General features: G+C 35.4%; 1 protein-coding gene across 3 annotated transcripts in view; it reads left to right on the forward strand.

Moving 5' to 3' along the window:
* The window catches only part of TBC1D5 (TBC1 domain family member 5), a 370,590-nt gene that overhangs the window by 168,253 nt on the left and 179,555 nt on the right, over positions 1 to 22,782 (forward strand). The gene's annotated exons all lie outside the window — the stretch shown is intronic.

Genomic DNA, 22,782 nt, shown 5'->3' on the forward strand with positions numbered 1-22,782 from the left:
GCATGTCAGCTGGTATGAGCACATGATCTCTGTGGCTCTGACTGTCCCTCATTCCCAAAGTGTGACTGCTCTTTTTGTGCAAACTTGCAGCTTAGCAAGGTTGGGAATGTTACATATGCAACAAGATCTTTCTCTTCAAAATGCTCACCGGTTGTCTTTGAGTAGTGTGTAGCTAGATAGGCCTTTTTTTCCAGAGTTGGTAGCAAGAGTGGATCCAAAAAGATACTTATGTGCTTATCTCTTTGCACTTGTGTTAAAATCAGTGGGAATTTAAAAGCTTAGGATTTAAATACTTACAATTTGGAACTATCCCAAGATCCTTGTCATCAAAAAGGCAATGGCCTCGTTTTATGCAGATGTCCTAGCACTCAAAGGGTGCATAAATTACTGCATCACTTATCAATTTCTCTTTAATGTATTCCTTTCTTATATCTGGGACGCTGTTAATAGAGAAAAAGGATTAAAAAGCATAAAAATAACTTGTATGTAAGTTTCTTTGAGTTGAAATTTTATCAGTCAGCCTGTCAGCACTAACATATGGGAAACATGGTTTCGCTACCGTGCATAGCAGGGGCTAAAAGTGCTATTCAGACCATGTGCTCAACTCCTACAGGAGAGGGACTTTATATCACTTGTGCAACCCACTCACAAATTTAAGGGGTGACATCTATGGATTCTGAAGATATGGTAACCAAAATATTGATCTTGTTAGAGAAAATGTAAAGTGGGGAGGGCAAAAGGAGATAAAGGAAATCTTGTAGATCAGTGAGGGAGTCAGTAAAACTTCAGTTATTTCACTTCTTAAAAGCCTATTGTATTGTTATTGCTATATTGAAACAGTAATTGTAGATAATAGGGAATTTTTATGTAGCTTTTCCATATCTTGGGCTAACTTGCAGTAACATATAACATCTCCTTGTATCAATTACTGTAAAGTACTAAAGATCCCTACTGTTTTTGTTTTGTTTTGCTTCCTAAAGCCCCCTGCTGCTGTTGATTACACCTAGATCTGCTACTGATTGGAACTGTTAAAAGGCAAAGATAGCATTGGATGGTTTCTGAATCATTTAATTGTGGAACTAATAAGATGTTTTCATTGGAATCTAATAGAACTGATAATATTAATTACATGAACAAAGTATATTCTCTAGTATGTTAATAGCTCTGAAATACATACTGAACTTTGAGCATGTGACCCTTGGAAAACTGCTTCCTTAATACAGCAATACTTGCCAGATAATGTCCAAAATAGGCGTAAACATTGGCTTATCTGTGTAAGAGCCATTTCTCTTCTGTGCCCTCCTCCAATGTCCACTCAAACTCTCAGCTCTGATGAGGTTGAAGTGTGATTTATGAATGAATACATACAAGGAAGTCCTAAAATAAGGAAGAATGAAAATACATAATCAGTTATGAATGCTAAGATTTGAAGTGTTCACTTTTCTATAATGCTTCACGATTTTTAAATTCTTAATTACAGAATTTTCAAGGAAAAAAAAAAGTGAGTCTGAAGTGACCTTAATGCCTCATGAATCTTCAGCAAAAATGATAAGCAGATTCAGAGCATCTGGGAAAAGGTTGTGGCAGAACAATTCTAGCATGGCCCATATGTGTCTTGGAGGGCATTACATACAATTGAAGGAGTCTATCAGTTATGACTCATGATTAACTCACTGTTAATCTTTCTACAGTTTTGCCAAATTTGCTCTGCTTCTTACATGCATACAAGCCTCTCACGTGATGCAGAGAAAGTGGCAGCAGGGCATTCTGAGGGATCAGCTGAATCTTCAGTTTCCAAATTGTTCTGCTGTAGTCAATCCAATCAGCTTGCCTTTTGTCTACAATCACGTCATATATTTTTTTTCTCAGTTATCTACATTTTAAAATATCATTTGCATTTTACCCTTTTGTTGGGTAAAATGCTGGGAGGTTTTAAAAGCTGTACTGGAGAAAACAAGTATGTGTAACAACGTGTTTTCTTTAAATTTATGCATACATAATATACATCTTAGATTAAGAACTGAGGCTGGAGGGAGCAGAGCTAATCTCAATATTGAATGATGAAGACTGTTAATTTATGTAACGTTCATGTTTCACAGAATGTAAAGAGTTAAACATTAATTATTGAATTCATATTCCCTACAAATTTTGGCTTTAAAATCAGGACAGCAAGGTGATACCTTTCAGAATAAAGAAATCAGTCATCCACTTTGCACTTCAGTAGACTCTTACTTCCCTTGACGAATTATTCATATTGATTATTTGATTAAAAAAAGAGTAGAATAAAATTACACTGTTGTATCTACAAAACTTAGTATAGAAGAGAAAAAAACTTTTCTCAAAAGCAGATAGCTTTCCTTCTGTTTTCTCTTCTTTCTACAGACAAATGTGTTAGTATAATGCTCATTTAATGTACTAACAGCTATCAGAATCTGTTTCTTTTCTTTGGTCTGGTCTGTCTTTATTTTTGCAGAGACCATTTTATGCTAGATGAACAGCAGCTGAGTGTTTTGAATCATGTATTATAGCTAACAGAGAAAATGAGATCAATTTTTAAAATGAGAAAAAAGACTTGAGAAATTGATTTCTGTAGTTTCCATTGACAGGTAACATTTTGTCTGTTTATAGTTGGAAAAAATATTTTCCCTAACTACTGTTAAGCAAAATTGTACCTGCTGGTCCCCGAAAAGCCAGCAGTTGCCCTCACAGAGTCCTGTAAGATTCTGCAGCTAGAATTTAGTTTCACTGGAGTAAGTTTAAATGTAATCTTATCTGCACACATACCGTATTGATAATGTGCAGTGCATTATTAGTAAAGTTATTTTGAAATGAGCCTATGAAAAGGAACAAACACAGCTCACTGCATATTTTTCTCTTCATCCCCTGTACGGGAAAAACAAAAACAAAAGCTTAATTATTTCATTACTATTGCACTTAGAAATGTTGGAATTTTTCTGGTTACTGATCCTCATAGCCTGTGAAAGTCCTGCAAGAAATGTGTAGTGGCACGCTAAAATACATTGGAAGCACTAGCTGAAAGCTCTCAATGCACTTTGAAAAAGCCTGTGTAGGCAAACAACTGCAGTTTGTGCTTCTGCAGAGTACTGCAGTATTCTTTACCTTAATCCCTGGCAGCTATCACCTCCATTTTGTTGGCTTGTCATCAGCATCTCTATCAGAGGAAAACTCCAGTGCATGTAGCAAGAAACGAAGCGTGGAAGGGAAAAACATAAAGGCTCTTGACTGAAATAGTCCTTTAAGTTATTAACAGACAAGTGTGCATGTCAGAAAAACACACTTGTTTGCTGTCAGTATATGCAATAGCTGATGGGTAAAGAAACAGAAACCTTAATTGCTGCTCGAGTTTAGGTCACTGTTCATTCATTCATTCATTGCTGGAGCTATAAACTATTCATATGTTGCCACAGCATGTTACTTACACACGACTGAGGGTGAAGGAAGTAAGAGCTAAGATGCTTCATAGGCATCGACATCGGGGGGATTAACATGTCTGCTTCATTAATATATATGTGCATACTTTAATGTTGGAGTATTGAAACTGTTTCAAATGAGATTAAGAACTGTATCTCTTAAGGTCTTCTATAGTGCTTAGAAACATGTACATTTTTTGCATCAGTCTTGACAGTTTCCTCCCCATTTTACTTTTCCTGTGCCAGTGGGGTACAAGTGCAGACACAGTACTTGTCGCTTTCCGGCTGCCTGGCTTTCTGTTGTTTTTCCTTAGCTAGATCTGCTCTCTGTACTTGCTAGCCATCATTAAGCATATATGAAACTCTGTAGAGTGGCAGGCGTGGATTCTGAGTGACATTTCTGGCAGCATTTTCCTTGTATATGGCATTGGGCCTGATTCTCTGAAATTTTAAGCATGTATGATCCGTATTTGCTTCCACTGAATCTGTAGGTACTCTGTCCTTTTGGAAAACAGGCTGCTCTGTGCTAAACCTTGGGCAGCTAAGAGACGAGAAAGTCCTGGAAATTTAACTAACTGCCATATGACTTGGTTCTGGAGAGCAGCAAGAGTACAGCCAGTACAAAGGCATTGCCACTCCGACTGTGTTAAGTACAAACTCCGTAATCGCCCCCTGTGAAACGAGGCTTGGAGATCAGTACTGAATTGTTCAGTAATGTTTATTGGAGCACTTTAAAATATATTTGCAATGTATAAAACACTTTGATATATAGAAGCTCACATTCTAATAAGATTACATTAAGTATCCTAATAAGATCAAGGCTTGAAATTATGTTTTTCCGGATTTGAGTGATATAAATTAATTTTAGTTTAAACCAGTGTCAGTGTTCTTAGATGTTAGTTGTAAATACTCTGCAGTGTATGTGGGTCTGTGTTTGAATAAAAAAAAAATTCTCCTATTAATACAAGAATTACTTTCTCATCTTCTCATTCCAGTATTCTGTAGCTACAGATTATCCAGGCAATGCTGTAATTATTAAACTCAACCAGTAAATATTACAGAGAACAACAGAGGCTGATCATTGAACTCTGTTAAAACTGACCTTTCATTTCTCATTGAAGTCTAGCCAATTATATATGTAGGTCACTCCGAAAGTAATGCCTCCTATTTATTTCCATGGAAACTACAACAGATAGAAAGAGAACAATACATCTGTTTAATAGAGCAAATTCTGACAAAGAAAAAACTACTTTTCAATATAGACACCACTATTATTTCACCAGTGAAGACCCTGTTTGCTGTACTTGTAGGTAGACGTGGCCCACTATTGCCACTTCTGGAACGCACCTTCCACTTCTTCACTCTGCTCACATCCACTGTTTGGTCTCCAAAAATGTTCAGCAAGCATCTGTTAATGTCAATGGGTGCCATTTCTTCCACTTGGAGGAATTCAGTGACACTTTTTCTTCATACACACTCCCATGTAAGCCATCATTTTACCCCACTGCTCAACTGCTGTCTGTCATATGGCAACAACATGTAATGGAATATTGGTGGGAAGGTTCAACTTCTACTACTACAGCATCATACCTTCATAGCATCATAGCTTCACCTCTGACATCATCAGCTGACATAATTTAATAAGAGAAGTTATTTTCAAAGCAGCCATCGCAGAATGAATTATTCTCAGTTTAGATCTCTTGTGGAGGCTAATCCATGTCACAAAGCCATTCAACAAGAAAGTGAATTCTCATCAGGAAGACTTTACAAGTACTTGCAATACTAAACTATGTGCAAAACTTTCAATGCAAATAAAATTAATTGTTCATTACAGTAACAGACTGATCAGGGTGAAATATTGGATTAGTTCAAAAGGGACTAACCACAATAGTAGAATTCTCCTGTGAAATCGGTTAGTTTTTTCCTTCTACATTTTATTTTGTTGCTAATTCTGCTATTCCTATAAACCGTTACACAACAATGCGAATGAGTTTTTTAACACTGATAATAATGATAAAATTTGATATTCCAAGTCAGGAAAAAATCTTGTCTAATTTCAACAGCTTCGTATTTCTCTTCTTTGTGGTCTGGATGGAGATACCCTCGGGACTCAGATAAATTGTCCACCAGGTGGGCCAACTGGGCAAAGATCCTAACTGGTTTATGCCTAAGTGTGTGTACATATGTACGTAAATTATGTGGTTATAATCACTCTTCAAGGTGCACCACCTGCTGTATCAGATTGTTATGGAAGGTGATATCTAGGAACAGTAAATATTCCTTGAGTTTATGACTAAGATATCATTTTTAGTATGCTAGCGTTCAGTTTCAGATTTTGGTTAATGTGGTGATTCAGTCATGATTTATCTGATAACACTGGTTTCCAGCCATGTTACTATCCAATCAAATTATTTAATAATTAAATATTGCGTTAATTTCTTGTTTATATATTTAATGTTAAATTTAAAATGCAGAATACTTTGGAAGTGTGGGTCTGCCCTTCTCCATTAAGAAGCAGTCATTACTCACAGCTTGAGCTGGTTTTATTGTTTCTATAAAATACGAGGTTCTATTAACTAATTGGAGAAGTTAATATTGTAGAACTGAGTAGCCATCTTTATTTCTTGATACCTTTTAGTTCATCAGAGATAAACATATTGTCTATTGGCTACATTTACTCTACTGAACCTGAAAAACATTTCAAGGGCAGGATACAAAAAGCATAAGAACTCTAGAGATCTGTTCCAGTTTTATGTGCAGGATAATAGCTGGGAAGAGTTGATTCATTCCATTTACCATCGACTATCTAAGATTTCCCACTGTCCTGTCCAAATAGAGCTGAATATGTTTTTATGGGCACCTCAGAATAATCAAAAGCAGTGTATTGTACTGTCCATTTGGTAAAAATATCCAGTGGATACTGTGTAAAATTAGTTCTGTACTTGAATTCCTCCAGAGTGTCAGGCACGGATCTTGTCAAATTCTTTACTACTTTGTTCGCTTAAAGAATTTATCTTGTGCCATGAAGCAAGAATAGTAATGACCTTCAAACTCAGTTTTCTGATACTGAGTTTACACTGTAAGTTAAAAAATCTAGTTCAGTTTCTTGACTCCACCTGCCTCATTGTCAAGTAAGAAATCTATTATAAATTTTTTTGTGAATGTATTATGTCTTTTTCTTTTAGACATTGTTTCTCAAAGAGTGTGCAGAAATAGTTTAATTCATATTTTTTCATTATACAGGACTAAGAATGTTAGCAGTCTTGTCTCTATAAACATATTTAAAATTTCAGGGAGAGTTTAAATATTTATGAAAATATAAAAGGTAACTTAAAGATAATATGTTTGTCTTGGAAACTTGTGGCCAGAACTTATCTGCACACAAATTACTTTTGGGAAAAGAGAGGAGCATACTTACAGTCAGCTTTAATATTTTTAATGGCTTTCACTTTGTACTTTGTAGATTGTATAAAGCCTTCAAATATTAATATATATTCAAGATTAGGGATTTATAGGCTTCTTTTGTTACTATACATTGCTTGTCCGTGAAATTTTCATGGTCTTCTGATTCTTCTGATTCATCTGAACCATAATTATTGTACAAGCAGAGAGACAGCTGATGCAGCTCCAAACTCTTCGTTGCATTAGTAAGTGAAACTTTTAACCCAAAGATAGCAAAAAACATTCAATTTTTCAAAAATAGCCTGCAAGTGGAAAGCATATATGCTGCAGAAAAAAAAAAAAAAAAAACAAACACCTTTTTTGCTATGGGTTTCAGTTTCGTAGTTATTGCTCTTCTGATATGGGAAGCATGCTGACTTCAAGTATTTTCATCATATGTATTTATTTTTCTGAGATTGTTAGCTTCCTTTGAAACCTCAATATTTCATATAGATAGTTATAGATACCTAGTTACAGATAGCATATCTGAAAGAGTAATAGTGATGAACTTATTTAATCATGATATTGTTTTGTGGGAAGGTGATTTTTAAAGAATCTCTCTGCATTATTTATGTCATTTAACTGTCGACCTAGTACTTATGTAAAGAAAGAATGTAAAAGACTCTATTACTCCTGTTTTCAGAAGTACACTGGACATGACTTAACTGAATTTCCCTATCCTATTGTGAGACTGTGATTTTGCATTGACACTCTTGAAAAGCCTAATCCTCACTGTAGCCTTTCTTATCTCGCACTGCAATACAGGGCATTACAAACTGAGACATTCCATATCAGAAAGCCACCAGCAGAAAAGGTGGAAATTCTTGAAATTAATCTTACATTACTTTCTATATTTGGACTTTTTTTTAATGCTTATAAATCAATGCTAGCTATTCTAATACAGTGCTTCTTCTTTTAAACATAGACAAATATTTTCCAAAGTACATGCTTAGTAGATGTCCCACATGGCAAATATTCAAAGGTTTCAAGGAATAGCTACAGCAATTGCAGGAGAGGTGTATAAATTACCATCTCTTTTAGTTTTTACCTCCTCTCTGTACATCTCTTACTATAATTAGCCAGCATTTAACAGCAAATGTTTGCTTTGGTTAAATTATTCAGAACATTTATTTTACTTGTCAAAGGTTAGATCAGGTTGTTGTTTGAACTGGTAATTAAAGGCAGCCTAATACATGGTCGTATTTATATGCACTATCAGCCGTTTCCTCCTTATTCTGTATAATTTTATAATAGTAAAGGCTGACATTTAGACATGAAACTCAAATGCTGTTTTCTTGTAAAGGGAGCTAAGATTTTACTTCTATGTTGCATACATCTGTATGCTCAAGAAAATTAAGATTAGACTGAAATATCACAGCTATAGATTTCCTTTTTGTAAAATGAACATTCCTCAATGCTGCATTGTGAAGGCCTTTTAATGTATTTTAATTTGTTTCAGAAAGTCATTACACAGCATCTGGAATGTATTAATTAATTTTCAGAGATGAAGATAAGGTGGATAAGTGCAGTCCTTTCCTAGGAATCCAGGGGGCTGCAAGTGTAATAAGTGGGCTGGAGCACCTCTCCTATGATGACAGGCTGAGGGAACTGAGCTTGTTCAGGCTGGAGAAGAGAGTGCTCTAGGAAGGTCTTGTTGTGACTGTCCAGTACCTAAAAAGAGTCTACAGGAAAGCTGGAGGGGGACTCTTAATTGGGGAATGTTTTACTTGGAGAAAAAAGTTTAAGAGGTTTAGATTAGACTTTAGGAAGAAATTCTTTACTCAAACAACAGTGAGGCACTGGCATAGGCTGTCCAGGGAAGCTGTGGATGTTCCATCCCTGAAGGATTTCAAAGCTACGTTGGATGGGGCCTTGGGCAGCCTGAGCTGATGGGTGGCAGCCCTGCCCACAGCAGAGGGTTGGATCTATTACAGTTTTAAGGTCCGTTCCAACCCAAACCAGTCTGTAATTCTAATGGAGTACCCAAAAAAGTCACAGCAACCTATAGTGTATTTAAACTGCATTGCAAAATCCTTACTAGAAATACACATAATGCTACAGTGCCGAAGACTTCTTAAAATTAATTCTGATTATTGCCTAATAAAGAGAATTAAAATGATTACATAGTTGAATCAAATGAGCAAGCAGAGTCTCAATGTGAGAACTTTTTGTGAATTGTACGTTTACGTTACAGCACTGAGACTACCTATCTAGCCTAATAAAATCAATGGCAGTTTTGAAGAGGCCAGAATTTGGTCTATAGTCTCTCATAACAAGTTCACAAACTATTTTTATCACAATGAAATTACAGTCTCTTAATTGAATAGTCATCTAAATAATGTATTCCTTTGTTTTTCATTTCTGCAATCAGTGTTTATTATGTTAAATTTGAAAAAGAAGAGTAAATTATAGAGCTTTTTTAAGCTTTTATGCTCATATGCTTAATATGGTCCGATGTATGTGAAAGGAGGAACATTTTTGTCGAGAAATAAGTGTTATATTGAAGGAATGAATTTTCAGCAATTTCTTTTTTCCTGCCTTATGTAGACAAGTATTCCTGTCTTTTTTCAGTACTTTTTTTTGTTCCAACTTGCTCTCTGTGAGACTAATGTAGTGATATATATACATTTCAACCTACCTCATTTCTGAGCATTTCTAAAATATTCTTGAAAATTCCTAGCTATTGTACTTAATGTATTGAAAATGCAGTTTTTAAAGTCTCGTAGTTCTGTCAAATCAGAACAGCACTGATTCATGTCTTGTTAAGAAACAATTCAGACTTCATGGTAGTGAAATTCTAATTTATCCTCTGTCATGGTGATCCCCCAGACTATATTATGTGGTTGCAAAAGCTGAGATAGTGTCTATGTCTTTTTTCTTTTTTCTATCTTAGAAAGCCGAAATTGACAACTTAGTTCCTATATATGTGATCTCAGAGTAGCAGAATTTATTATATTTTTCACCTTTCCTTGTCATAATCATATTTTGTAATAAAGCTGGCAGAGGCCACCAAGAGTTTCAATATAGAAAGAATAAAGAGTAAAAACAGAGTTAAAAGTTGAAGAGTATTCTTGATTATAATTATAGCATTCCTAGCACGACACTAAAGAAACTCAATCTATGGTGTTCTATTTGTCGTTTTACAGCTTGTTAAATTTTTATACTTCATGGCTGTGGGAGGTAGCTAAAAACAAGAAAATATACTGTGCTCTTACAGAAATTATTTTGACCTCTAGGTAAAGTACATTTATTTGTGTATACATCGTCTGAACTGTGAGCTGTTGATTGATGTAATAGATTGCATATACATATGGCATACAAAGGACCTAGGTTAGGCTACAGTTCTGGGCTCTTTCATGATGGACTAGCTAAATATAAATAGAATCAAAATGATTAATTTGATTTTAAGTTGTACAGAAATGTCATCTGGGTGTAAGTTGTGAGACAGAAATGACAGGCTGCATGCCTTTAATTAGGAAAACTGGTCTTAAGTTAAATAATTGCTGTATTAAAATGGCAGAAGTATTTCCATGTCAGTTTGTACAAGGACTACATGGAGATGAAAATCAGTGTAGTTCTTTCAGATGACGTTTTTAAGACTGTTGACAAAATGAGTGTTAACTGAACTATTTTGTGTGTGAACCAAGGAGTTTGGTAACTACATAGTATTTCGATGGCAAAAGAGTGAACCAACCAAAACCAAAATCTCCATTCTTTTCCTGTGCATCTCTCCTGACCATTCCTACTGGATCAAAATAAATAAATAAATAGCCTAAATCATTCCTGCTCCTCCTCTATTAAAAGCTTCATGAAACACAAAGGCAATCTTGAATTTAAAGGAGGCAAGGTAATAGTAGAACAATTATATGGACAAGCAAGCAGAAGATCTGGTTCCTTCCTGAAATATACTGGAGCTTCAAGCCCTCCTGGCAATGTGGAATTGCTGGATTTCTTTGACAGAGAATACTCACCTCAGCTAGGCAGTCTGTCAGCTCTCCTTTGAAGAAAGATCCGCTGGTCAGCTTTAACCTTACTTTCCTTTAGGAAGATCAGGACACCTGCTACTGGCATCTGTCTTTCTTCTAAGAGAAAAAGAAAGATGAGTAATACAAGGGCTGCTCTGAAAGTAATGCCTCCTGTTTTAATTTATTGGTCTACAATATCAGAGGCAGATGATGGTGATACGGCAGTAGAGGTTGAACCTTCCTACCAGTATTCCATTACATGTTGTTCCTGTGCAACAGATTGCAGCAGAGGAGCAATCTGATGGAATGGTGTCTGACCAGGAAGTGAGATAAATTCTACCATGTGGAGAAAATGGCACCCATTGACGTTCATTGGTGCTTGCTGAACATTAGTGGATGCCAAACAGTGGATGTGAGCACAGTGAGACATTGTATGGTGCATTTCAGCAGTGGCAAAAGCGGCATGAAAAACAAGCCGTTACATACAAATATGCACATCTATCACACCACAAAATGAAGAAGGTCTCAATCAGTTCATCCACACAAATTGGCTAATGGCGTTGACTATGTTGAAAAATAGTGTTGTATAGCTCAGAATTTGCTTGGTCAAATAATGTTATAGTGCTTTTTTATATGTTGTAGTGTTCATGGAAATGGATAGGATGCATTAATTTAGGAGCAGCCAACATTCAAAAATCACCACTAATGTTAGCTGCTTCAAGATGCACAGCCTTGCTGTTAAGTAAAAAATCAAGAGAGAGCTGATCACACCTGAATTCTTTATGCTTGGTTTCTTTCTATTTCCTTCTGGATCCTGTTCAAAATTCTGATTTCACTCTCTTTATTTCTCTAAGCATTCCATAGCCTGGCCATGTTGCATGACATCCGTATCTGAGCTATTGATAGAAATGCAACCACACAGCAAGAAGTACATCTCCTAAATTTTTGCATGTGACCAGTTTAAGAATTTAAGTATGAGATCGTAGAAAGCCTTCACCAGGATAAAAAAAGTGAAATAAATTTGTTGTTAATTGACATTTCTTAAATTTTGAGAGAAAGAAATTAAAATTTGACAGGACCAAAAAATGAAACAAACAAATGGAAAACCAAAAGAATTGGAAATTATATGAAAGCAATTGCTTGCCTAGGAGGTTTGTCAGTGTTAATGGCCATCATGGCTATCATTGTTTGCAATTTATACATTAACTATTATTAAATAGTCATAGTTTTCTTCTCTCTGTGTTAGATGAACTACTATCTGCAAAGGCTTTCTAAAAACAAATGGAAAAATTTAATCAAGGAGGCATCTAACCATATCTTGTTTACATCTGTTATATTCTTTTAATAAAATTGGCTTAAAAGCTTAGCCTCAAAGGTGTTGCAGGCTTTCTATAAAGTATAATGACAGCTGTTGTTCCAGTGCAATTCTTCAAATCTTTTTGCAGTTTCTTGGGGATTCCATTTCGTTTTTGCTGGTTACTTACAAATAACGCTATTCAGACAACATGGGAAGAAGATTCAGCCATGTCATAGTGGCTGGTGAATTAGTGATACCTCTGTGCCTCTCAACTAAGGTTAGCATGTTTATGTGAGTCACCAATCTATTGTATCACTTATTAAAAATCAAGAAGTTTAAAAAAATCCCATCTGTGGGTTTGCTCTACTTCCACAGAGCAGAACATACACAATTCTCAAGGCAGCCTTTAGCCTCCTGCTACTTGTGGTGGTATTGTCTAAGGTCTCACCCTGATGCTTATGTGCTGGCTAAGTGTTGTGTGAAGTAAAGTTTCTGGGTCCTATTGTGTGGTGTGTGCTTGATCCACTTATAAGGCAAAGTAACCCTGGGATTTAGTGTAAAGAGAATAGAACTTGATGGTGGCAACCGTTTCTGATGAAACAAATTTAGTGCCAAACAAAAAAGCCCTTTAATTAATGAACTGTGCCTCAGTTCTATTAATACTTTCACCTTCAGACATTATCTTTATTTCTGAGTTGGTTTATATTAAACATTCTTATTTGTGCCATAAACTGTAGAGTACATTTCTAATATTCTGCAGAATTAAATATTTCTTTGTAGATCCAGAATTTTGTTTCTCTACAGTCTTGCAAAGTATTGCTTTCCTACTTTCTGCTTAGGACCTGCATCCAATTCAGTTTTGGAGGCACTTTTGCCAAAGTGTGTTTGATGCACCATGCTGCTTGTACTGGTGACTACTATGCTTGTGTTTTATGTGCTCTGGCAATAAGCAGAAACTGTTCAGAAAATATTATAGGGGGAGCAGGTGCCTCCAAGTAACAGTGCATTATAGAAACCATGTTACAGCAGCTATGTCTGCCTTGCTTCTCTGTTTGAAGACTTGAGCAGTACCACTTGTTCCCTTGACAGCTTTATGTGCATCTACAGGAAAGCAAAGAACATATCATCCAACTGCTCAGATATTTGAATAGAATATAAGAGAGAGGGAGAGGATAGGAAAATGAGTCGTAACTGATAACACTATATTAGGAGATCAAGAATTTAAAGAAGAAAGGGTATTGCGCTGTAATTTTCTGCCATTTACAATACTGCTAACCCTGACAGGAATTAGTACTGTGAGTTACTGAACACCGGAAACAGAAGAAATGCATCACCAAAGTTCTCTGTATGAAAAAAAAAAAAGAAAAACTTGCCTTGTCATCATCTTAGTAACATGGAACACGGTAGTACATTCATAGTAAAACAACCAGTGAAATGTTAATCACAGCAGGAGTGATACCTTGGTGCAAAGTACTTTCATGCAGTCAACTGCCAGCATGGTTAGCACAGTTCATCTCTACCTTGTGTTTCCAAGTCTTAAGGGTTTTCTGCTTTTCAAGTATTTTATTTTGTTATGCTTTATTTAGGAATTGCTATGTGAACTGAATTAGATGTCAGCACCTTGTCTTGGCTTTCTTCTTCCACACAGTTTTCCTCAGCAGCTGTGCTCATTTGCATTCAATCACAGAGACTGAATTGTGTATGTGAACATAACGTGTGGTTCTTCACATTGCTAACTTCGTAAGATGCAAAACAAATTCTGGCTCTTTTTGCTTCTTTACAAATGGCTATGAAATTTTGTCCTTTTCCCTTAGCTAGTGGAGCTTACACCAACTTCCTTTGTACCTCAGTGTGAGGCCATGCTGCTTTAGTGTCTGCATATCTAGAAGAGAAATATTTGATGTAAATGCCTCCGTGCGTGTATGAGCACACTGGTGTTTCTATAAAAATTGTCAGCCCCTGTAGGAAACTGTTTTCTAAAAATAGTGAAAGAATAAAGGCTGAATCCTGGATTAATTGCTTAGTACTATAAAGCTGTGATATCCTAGAAACTTACTTCATTGAATACACTTTTAGTGTCTAAGCTAGTTACTATCATTTCGGGTAAGGCTGCAGGCTAAGCTGCCATTTTTTCCAGCTCACTGTTTTGATGATTTCTTTCAGCCTTGACATCTTTTGGCCCTTTGAGTTACATATGTATTACTAAAACATAAAGTGTGTAGCATAGCATGGTGCCTGTGTGTTTCTGAAAGTAAAACTCTTAAATAGTTAAAAGCAGTCATTTTCATATCATAAACAACTGCAAACTACTTTAATGTCTTAATTACGTTTGGAAGGACAGTGCTTTAATTTCAGTTATATTGAATTGTTTTGTAACTAGGTAAATAAAATGCATTCTAAAATAGAATAAACAAGCAGATTGTTTGGTTTAATGGGTTTCTAATTTTGTTGATTCATTTTAATATGAATAAAGTTTTTAACACTTCTAGGTTAATGTAAGAGAAGGGAGTAGATTCATAGTTAAATAACGTAAAGACCTGAAATCTGATGGTATATTTATTTTCCTTCACTCCTGTCTTTCTTCCACTTATGAAAAACATTTTGATTTTTAGTCATGCCACAGGTTGTACTTTCTAGGTTCCAAATAGTCTTGCAGCAGCAAAACTATCTAGAGACTACCTCTCTATCTACACCAGCCAGGTATCGACACTCCTAGGCTGTCCACATGGATACTCTACTCCAGCTTAGATCTTACCAGCATCACATGATGGAATATGTAGCTTTACTTAAAGATACATGAAGTGAATCTCATTTTTATCAATTTCTTTTGGTTGTTTTGAAGTAATATGATATTGTTGACTCACTTTCGAATTGTAATCCACTTGTTCATATCCTTTCTCTCACAGAATCACTTCCTTTGTGCTAAGGCCAAAGCCTTTGTTGCTGCTAGTTAAAATTCTGATTAATCTGTCAGTAAGATAGCTTTGACTCAGCAAAGTCAACTGACCTGTTTCCATGCAGGTACATATGATTGTAGTGGGAAATTGGCACCAATAGTCAGTTAAACTACACATTTTGAGAACAGTATCAATGTACTCAAAGCTACTGTATGAAATTGCTTTAAGCTGAATTGTATTTGATTGTTTGAAAACAACTCGTTTACCTTGTCTTTAATCTTTCTTTGAGCTAGCCCGTGTATAGTTTAAATGATGTTGTGTCAGTAATCTGATTTTCAATGGAATCGTTTAGCAAAGAGTAAAGCATAAGACACTTCACCTGCCTTTCCATCTTTGATAAATCTACTTTTACTTTAAATAAAAGATCAAATCTTTTCATTGTTTTCTTCTTCCAACTAAACTGTATGTATGTGTATATTTACATGATAAATGAAGAACATTTAGTTGTTGTTCGTTTTGTTCTTTATTCATTTTCTTCCTGATTTGACCCTATGACTTTGTGCTTCTATACACACAACCTGCATTATTTGGTCTTTTTACTTTGAGTGCTTTCTGCTCCAGCTTCGGGTCACTCATGGTTTAGCTAAGTTCATGTAATTCTGTCCTCTGTCCTTCCTGTGCATTAGGATAGACTACATATAATATAAGAGATCTCTCTCAAAGAGTTGGCCAGGTTTCCTGAGTTCCTGTCTTCCCTTGGCTTTGTTTCTTTCCTAAAATAATATTAATTCATTGAAATTTGCTTTGTTGAAATCTTGTATTTCTTATTACCATGTTTTTTCACCTCTTTCCTAAGAATTGTAAACTTAGATGCTTCTAAGATCACTTCTATTAGAAACTGTAATCTTTCTGAGTTGATTTCTACCAGTGGCTTAGAATCCGGTTCATTTTAATGTAGCGACCTGCTTCTTGCTTTTTCCAGTTTATTTCTCAAAACAGAAACAAGTGAAATGAAAGTTATCTTCCCCCAGCTTGTTCCAAAAACCTACTGAATAGACATTGTCCACCCAGTTTCCATTTCCATTATGTCTTCTACAGAGTCCTCCTTCTTTTCCGATTTTATTATCCCTATTTTCGTCCTTCTCCTGCATTCCAAGTTTCCAAGTAAATGCAGATTTCTGTTTACAAGGTACCACTCTCAGTCTTTTGACTGGTATATGCTTTGTGAGTAAATAATTCTGCTCTTTATTACTATTCTAGTAATGATTTATTTCATTAAATCTTACTTGTTATGACAGGTTATAATTTTGATCACATGTAAGGATTATCAGCTCCTCTTGTTTATTCCCCAAATTATTGTTGTTGGTAAACAGACTTTAGCTATGCTAAAAAGATTGGACTACTCTCACTCCCTCTCCTCTTCTTTCCTTTTTTGAAATAACACAGTACCAAACCTACTGAACTGTAGCACTGGGAACTTAACATAGTTATACTTCCTGTACGTTACTTTTCATCATTTTCAATGCAAGAGAGAACTGGTAAATGTCAAATGTTCACAGTGTTAGAGCATTGTTGACAAGGTTGTAGGGGGATATGTGTATTTTGTACAGTGGTAAACATGAATAAGGTTTTCAGTCCTCTCTGCTTTATTTACCCTGTTTCTTTCTGAATCAAACTAGGGGTATCTTGCAGTGTCACATAGCCTCAAGAAAACCATAAGCTAGCGACTGCATGAGGTTGTTCCTGTCTTGCAGCAAACGCATTGAAGATTCCATGTCTACTAAATTAAGAGAATATAACTTATGATAGCTTTGTGGGTTTACTTTACATTTTATATTTTAACTCATAGCATAAAAAAAAGCTTTTAACTATCATGTGAATTACCAAGAGAATACACTGTCATGATCCCCAGCTATTTATACTGTTTCTTATCCATGACATTTTAATTCACTGCTGAATTTATACTTTGCATGTTTAAGTACTGTTACGACATGAAAATTGTAGGGTTAAATCTGTAGACAGTGCTTTAAAGCTCCTATGATAATTGTTCTTAGGTATGTATTCCTTTACTGTGGCTCTTGAGACAACTGTTTAATAGACAACATTTGAATAATACAAATGTGCGGTTGGTAAAAATGGATTAGGGTTTCAGGGTGGTACCAATGGGTGATATTTAATATTGAATGACATGTATTAAGACAAATGCTTTTATATATAATTTATTTGGCATTGTAAATGCATTTATCTTGTGAGATACAGACCCCCTGTTGCCACATGAAGTATTCTGGAAAGGTTCAGAGTAAATAAATAATAAAACCACTTTGATATACAATCTAACAATATTAAATATTAAGACTTTCACATGATTGATTTTAATACTTAATTAACTTATTTAAAGTCCAATGTAACTCTGTTTTTGTATTAAAGATTAGACAGGCAGAAGTTAAAATGCAGGAAATGTTATTAAATGGGACAAAATTAATTGCATTTCATGATCTTCAGACTCACTGGCTGTTAACCTGTCCATCAGTGCAATGATCTTGTTTGTTTTGTTCCAGATCCCAGCTGATGGTAATGTTAATCAGCTTTACCATGTCAGTCCATCTTTATGTTTGCATCATTCTATTTTAGTGATGCATAATCTGATACATTTTATAAAAGAAAACAAACTTGCTTTATGCTAGTCGAAGTTTGTCAAGTTGTGCATTTTTCTTCAGAGTTGGTAAATGTTCCTCCTGAAACTTGTTTCCTCAAAGTGTTAACAACCTGTGGAAGTGGCTGAGAGTACCATCCCTGCTGGGTTTCATCCCAGCTGGTTTTAACCCAGGCAGAAGGTCTTCTGTATATAAATAGAGGTGGTGGCAGTAAAGGGTTGTGTGTTCTGTAAGAGGTGGGTTCAAATGAGGGGCGGCAGAATTGCTCTGTGGATGCTCAGCACCCTCTCCTGCTCAGCCTTCTACTGAGGGTAAACCTGGGGTCTGGAATTGCTTCTAGATTATTTGCAAGTCATCTGCACTTCATTGCTTTACATATATACGATGAATGTTTATCCTCCTAACATTTAATTTTATATCTGCTGTAAAATGTTTTTTCTGCTCTGTCCTCACTTCAGTGTGCTAACATGCTTGATTACTTCATAAGCTGCAAATGAGGGGCAGAATTGTGAACCCTCATAACATGATGCTGTCAAACTCAACAAAATGTGCACAAGACCATTACGACATCAGACACTTGCTTTTAGTCGGATCATTTTAATCAATTTGACTTCATAGGGCAGCTAATTTATCACTTAGCTAAACAAGTATTTCCTCTTCTTGTCATCAATTTAAGTAATTAAAATGGTAAACTTTGCTATATGGCATGAAATAAAGACCCAGAGATAATTTGAAGAAGGTAGATGATACAGTCTAATAGAATGAATGCAAAGTATTATTTAAATACTTTGCTACACTTCATTAGTTTTCAGAAAAGTCATATTCCAGTGACATTGATGGTACTGATATATACCCTTATATATTGATTTTCATCCTGAGCACATCCAACATGAAAAGGCATTGCTCAGTATCTTTAAGATAGGGCATTTGTTTCCTTGCTTCATGCATTATAGTTTTTACTTTCTTGCTTAATTGTTTGGGGACCAGAAGATGACAGAAAACATGAGTGAGCCAAGTTTTCAGGAATGTAACTTGTTAGTTAAAGTAAGCATGCAGACCTGACATTGTATCCTCTCAGCAATCTTAGTTTTCTTCAGAGTGTTTTGAAGTTATATAGGAAGCGGGTTTGGAGACTTGAGTTGGAATTTGGGCAGTTTTGCACCACAAGGAGAAGGGAAGAGTGAGCAAATGAGCATTAGAAGTGCTCATGACTGCCCATTTCTGTTTTTCATGTTCAGTTTCACTTTCTAAACAACCATTCTCATTTTGCCCAAACAAAATGAATATTCTTCACTAGATATTAGTTTTGGTATGTTTTGGTTTATTTTGTGCGTGCAATTTGATTAAATCATTTAAATCTCTATGCAGACATAGATGGCAAAGGGAAACATTTTAGAGTTGTTTCAGTTTATTTTTTAATTGAAATAATTTATGAACTATTTTTGAAACAAAGTGTATTACCCGTTATTTGTTTCAATATTTATTACAAATTAAGGGGTAAATTAAGGTCTTATGGTTTGAAATAAAGTGCAATTTTCATGTTTAGATTGTGATTTTTTTTTAATTAATGCTGATTCTGAATTTACCATAATTTTTGACAATAGTCTTGTATTTTGCTCCTATGGCAATGAATAGTCTTGCTGCTTTACAACACAAACAAACAAACAGAACACCTCTTTTAAGTTTGTTTTTATTACAAATGTTTCAACTTCTGATTGAACATTCATTATGATTAGTTTATTACATGACCATTTATTATATCACAGAAGACTATGCTGTTTTGTACTCTTCAGGCTGTAGTGATATTCTTCTATGTTTAAGTAATACATGCTTTCCCATGTATTGCCCAGTTCCTGACAAGCGCATCATTGACACTTCACCTAATATACAATCAGATCTCATGGAGACTTTGGACTTAGTCTTGTATTTGTAGCTAGCAGATAATTAATAGAACAGGTAGTTACGCAGGAGGAGGTTGTTAGCAAGGTGGAAGTAAGTGTTAGTAAAGTTTTTCCTAATGGAAGCAGGCAGATATTTTGTGCTATGCTATGGACTGTGGAGGAGACCATGTGGGAGAGTATTGGTCATGGTTTTATCATTTTTGGCATTGGTATTCTACATCGTGACATCATATAGTGCATTGGGAGCTAAAGAATTAATGCTCCAGCTCCATGGGTCATCGGTAGCTCTGGGTATACCTGTTTCAGAAGAGAAGAAGAACTGCATCCCCCAGAGGACTTTGCATTGCTTTGCATTTTTCCGTTTTCCACTCAGAGGGAAAGATAAAAACTGTTTGCATGTCACAAGACTCTTTCCTTTTGGATTGGCCCAGCAGCAGGTGCTTGCTATCTGTCTCACCTTCAGTGTTTAGTGTAACGCCTTTTTTTTTTTTCAGACTCTCTCTCTTCCTAATTTTACTTGATTTATTAGTTTCAATTCCAATTATATCATGTTATTTTGCATTCCGGTATCTTATTTATTAAATTAACTTTCCTGCTCAGATCATTGATGCTGTTTTGTTTCTAGGCCCATCTCCCTTTTCCTTTTTCCCTTTCCCCTTCCCCTTTCCCAGGGTGTGGGTCTGTGGGTCCCCCACCCCAATTGTCACAGAACCAGCCCTTAAACCGTTGACAGTATTATAAGACAGTATCTCCAGAGTGTCCTTTTTATATCCAGTAGATTTCTATGTTTGTGTCTTTAAGCAAATTTAATGGGATTTTTGATTACTTCTGTTGAGAGGCCACACAGACGGATCACAGGTGTACCAACGAGCTGTCTTTTCTAATGCTGAAAACCAGACTGGGTTCATTCAATGTGCGCTAGTCAGTGAGGAGCTGATGTGAGGTGCTGCCATCAGTGGAGGCACCCCGTGGCATCTGAGCTCTGGGCCATGTGCTAGATACATCCATCCATAAGGGCTCTCTCTACTCTCATGCTTAGAGAGGGGAGCTAAACACAAAGCTTATCTGCCTCGGACTCACAGCTGGGTTCGTGTCTCTTTTGATTCCCCTAAACAAGATAAATGTTTCATATGCAGCCCTAATTATGTTTCCATGTATATTAAAGAATAGTAAAACTCGCAGTGCTGGGAAGGGTGCCTGCTCTTCGTCTTTTTTAGCCCATCATCTAAATTAGTAGGAATATATAACAGAGTCACTGTTAGCTTTGACTGAGAGTCTAGGTAGGCAGGATCAAGTCTTGTAAGCTAATTGAATTTCAGAGGATTTTAATAACATTTTTATTGTTTCACATTGAAAATGCTTTTAACTTACATCTTACTTAATATGAGCAATATGTTATAGGCCATTACAAATCAACCACAAACCTGTAAAGAATTAATCTTTCTCAGAGTAAGATCCCAAGAGTAATCATAATTATTTAATAGTTTGCTTTGTTCTTTCTTAGAAGAGCTGAAAAGAACTTAAGTATGGAACTATAAAGGAAATGGCTTGGACTATCACTAAAGCTAATAGTTAGTGATATTTTTTTAAAACACTAATCAAATGTATCCATAAATGAACACAAGTAACTGATTAAATCACCATTTGAGTATCGGAAGTAAATCTCTTTAACTTTAAAACTGCTGTGTCTGTAAAGTAAATTATAGCTCTTATATGTTGTAAAGGCATGGTATTTATGGAGTATTAAAAAAAAAAGGGGGCAGAGATGTTAGAAACAGACAAAAAAAGGAGAACAAACTTACTGGAGCCAATTTCTTACTGTACTAATGATATAAGAAAATATGTCTGAAGCACATTTTGTCTTAAAGTAGTGGCTGCTATTTTGAACCTGATTCTCAATCTGAAAAGACAGTAGCATTGTGTATTTAGATATGCCATGAAGAACCATAACAACATTAAGTTAAACTCTAGCAGAACAGTGTAAATGAGCCTTTAAGGCTTGTGAAGACAAAATCTAAAGATCAGTAGAAAGGTAGCAACAGTGATACAGCAAAGACAACAAGAGAAGCAACTGGAATTCCAACAGGACGAAAGTGTAAACATATTTTTCTACAAATTTTTCTTTAAATAAATAATCAGCTTTTAATTCTTAGGAGTTTTTCATTCATCTATTTATTTAAAATATCAAGTAATTATAAACATCTGCCTGTATTATGTAGTCATAAGACTGCAGACAAACATTGAAATATTGTTTAAATGGCTAGAAAGTTTTTTAATGCTTCTCTCCAAGTTAATATTCATGTATTTTCTGTGATTATGGTTAATAAATCACGTACAAAACACGTGAAACGTACTTGCATTCATAAGGTGTTTTTTGAGAACGTCCAAAGACTTGTTAAAGGCCTTTCTGTATTTGTGGTGCGTTTTCTCTAGAGCCATGATTATTTGATTGTAATAATTTGCCATTAATTTTGCACTACTGCTAATGCAGGCAATCCTGCCTTCCCTCAATTCCAGGGACCATCAGATAATCTGTTTTAGCAAAAAAGTAGTAAAAGATTATCACTCATTTATTGTTACTAAACTGAAGGCATTAACCATATGTGGTCCAATGGCTTATAAGAATCATAGGAAAAGCAAATTTTAAGTGATTTTTTAATTGGTAATACACCAATCCTGAAACTGTAGGAACATACCTCTTAATATGTTTCTTCTTAAATATAGTTTTCTTGGAGATATAAATTTAAATAGTTAAATAAGCAACTACAGGAACTGATACTTAAAACTCAATTGGCAGCCACTGGTCCGTGTTGCAGGTTCGCTCCATCTCTTTCAGGCTGATAATGAATTATTATATACTGACCAAAATGCTATCTTGAAAAATGTATTCTTGCATTGTGATAATGCACTGCAAAGGTCATTTTTCTGTCTTACCTCTCTGACCATAACACCATCTGCTTCTCCCTTTTTATTGGCATCCTGGTACTCACTGCAGCAAATATTAACTTAAAACATACCTCACATGAGCTTCTAATATTGTTCTTCGTCACTTATGTGTTATTGATTTGTATTCCATTCTGCCTGTGATGATGAAATTTTATAACCCACTTTCTGGATTTTCATTTATATGCTTTATTTTTGTTCTTAATTTTGGGAAGAACTTCTTTATAAATATTCTCTTAACAGCTGATTAAGT

Source organism: Cyrtonyx montezumae, unplaced genomic scaffold, assembly GCF_038088225.1.
Source record: "Cyrtonyx montezumae isolate F1298 unplaced genomic scaffold, pur_monq_1.0 scaffold_8, whole genome shotgun sequence".
In the NCBI taxonomy this organism is placed as follows: domain Eukaryota; kingdom Metazoa; phylum Chordata; class Aves; order Galliformes; family Odontophoridae; genus Cyrtonyx; species Cyrtonyx montezumae.